The sequence below is a fragment of the Oryza sativa genome, chromosome 5 (assembly GCF_034140825.1).
Source record: "Oryza sativa Japonica Group chromosome 5, ASM3414082v1".
Classification (NCBI taxonomy): domain Eukaryota; kingdom Viridiplantae; phylum Streptophyta; class Magnoliopsida; order Poales; family Poaceae; genus Oryza; species Oryza sativa.
The window spans coordinates 13,045,001-13,047,500 of record NC_089039.1 but is presented as its reverse complement, the minus strand read 5'-3'; the positions used below and the strand labels follow the sequence as shown (position 1 = coordinate 13,047,500).

Here is a 2,500-nt window from a genome sequence, read left to right as displayed (position 1 = left end):
CAAGCACTCGAAAAGATTCTGGAGGATCCTCGTGATTAGGTACTCGTTTTCCCCAGATCGTAGCATTAAGTATTTCTTGGCGAGCTATAAGATGATCAGATTTATAAGTAAGTATCTCTTGTAAAATATGAGCAACACCAAATCCTTCTAAAGCCCAAACTTCCATTTCTCCTATTCGTTGTCCCCCTTGCTTGGCTCTTCCTCTAACGGGTTGTTGTGTAACAAGTGAATAGGGCCCAGTAGAGCATCCGTGGATTTTCTCATCAACTTGATGAATTAATTTTAAGATATAGGACTTCCCTATTAGAACAGGCTGTTCGAAGGGGTCTCCTGTTCTTCCATCAAATATTCTGCTTTTTCCCGGGTACTCGGGTTCAAATACCCACGGATTTTTTGTTTGTTTACTGGCTTCATATAATTCTGAAAACACAAGTTTTCTTGAAGCCTCTTGCTCATATCTCTCATCAAAGGGTGCTATTCTATAATGTTTCTTTAGCAGATCCCCTGCTAATCCGAGCGAGCTTTCAAATATTTGTCCCACATTCATTCGGGAGGGTACTCCTAAGGGATTGAAAACCATATCAACAGGCGTTCCATCTTGCAAATAGGGCATATCTTGCCTAGGCAAAATTTTGGAAATGATCCCTTTATTCCCGTGTCTTCCGGCTACTTTATCCCCAACTTTGATTTCGCGTTTTTGTAAAATATATACACGAACCATTATGTCGAGGGGATCCCTCTGGATCCATTTCACATCGATAACGCGTCCTCTTCCACCTATCGGTAGTTTGAGAGAAGTTTCTTTTGAAGTGGATACCTCAAGACCAAATATGGCCCGTAATAATCCAGCTTCCACGATATAGGACGATTCGCTCGCTATCTGAGGCGTTAATTTACCTACTAAAATATCGCCTGTTTCTACCCAGGACCCCAACTTCACAACTCCATTTCTGTCCAAATTGCGGAGTAAATGTTCTTCTAGATGTGGTATTTCTTTAGTGATTTTTTCAGCGGAGCCTTGGCTTGTTGTATCCGTCTGAATTTCATATTTTCGGATGTGAAAAGAAGTATAAATATCCTCATATACCAAACGTTCGCTAATTAATACTGCGTCTTCAAAATTGTAACCTTCCCATGGCATATAAGCTACTAATACGTTTTTTCCTAAAGCAAGTTCCCCACCAACCGTAGCAGCCCCCTCCGCTAAAATTTGTCCTTTTTTAATGGATTTACCCCGCGGAACCCGAGGTTTTTGGTGCATACAAGTATTTTTCACGGCTCATATACCCATACCGGAAAATACAACGTTTTTATTGTTTGACCAACCATCAGGAGAAGCAAATACAAGGGGTACACTAATGACTTAGACTGAGGAAGTCACAATTAATGCAAAAACAGCTAATTGGAAAGCAATAGTCATATTTCTAATCCTCCAAGTTACCATCAAATAAAGTTGACTACATATTATATTTGATCCCTCACTTAATCAAAATTGTAATAAAATACAAGAAGTAGGAGGGGTTTAATCATGAATCCATTGATTCTTCTCTTTAAAACTTATTACTCACCACTTTTTTTATTTGGATATGGGGTTGAGGGGGTTTTATGCTTTATTTCACAAGCGGATATAGCGGATCCTGTATACATGGATACAGTATACAGAAATATATCGAAAAGGGATTTGTATTTGAGATGTTTCTAGAGGTTAGTGAGTCATTTCGTATGGCTATGTTCTATTTGTAGGAATAAAATAAGGATTAGGCTGTGGAGAGATGGCTGAGTGGTTGATAGCTCCGGTCTTGAAAACCGGTATAGTTCTAGGAACTATCGAGGGTTCGAATCCCTCTCTCTCCTTTTGCTTTCCTCTCTCTTTTCTTTTGCGTATTGAATACATTTGTTTCTTTATTTGTTTTTTTTGTTCTGTCCCCTTATCTTTCTTTCATAGAAAGGAATGAATGGCTCGGCTAGATAGAATAACCGAGCCAGAACAGAAAAAAAACAGTAGAACAGGTATAAATAAGAAAATCTTAGTTAAGAGGGGTCATGTAAAGAACAGGCTCCAAATCACGATCGATTCCCTTTTCAAATCCTGCTGCAGCAGCCCGGGCTCTTCCTGCATGCCACAAATGGCCCACAAAAAAGAAGAATCCTAGAACAAAATGGGAAGTCGCTAACCAACTTCTAGGAGAAACATAATTAACTGCATTGATCTCGGTACCTACGCCACCCACAGAATTTAAAGAGCCTAAAGGAGCATGGGTCATATATTCTGCTGAATGTCGTTCTTGCCAAGGTTGTATGTCTTTTTTCAACCTACTCAAGTCCAAACCGTTGGGGCCCCTTAGAGGTTCTAACCATGGAGCACGAAGGTCCCAAAAACGCATAGTTTCCCCTCCAAAAATAACCTCTCCCGTTGGGGAACGCATTAGATATTTACCTAAACCTGTGGGTCCTTGGGCAGATCCCACATTAGCTCCAAGACGCTGATCTCTAACTAGAA

At 40.2% G+C, this 2,500-nt stretch overlaps 1 non-coding gene across 1 annotated transcript; it reads left to right on the top strand.

Annotated features, from left to right (window-relative positions):
- Positions 1 to 1,766: 1,766 nt before the first annotated feature.
- TRNAS-UGA (transfer RNA serine (anticodon UGA)) lies at positions 1,767 to 1,854 on the top strand. The gene has a single exon. It is a non-coding gene; the product is annotated as a tRNA-Ser (tRNA).
- Positions 1,855 to 2,500: the final 646 nt, after the last annotated feature.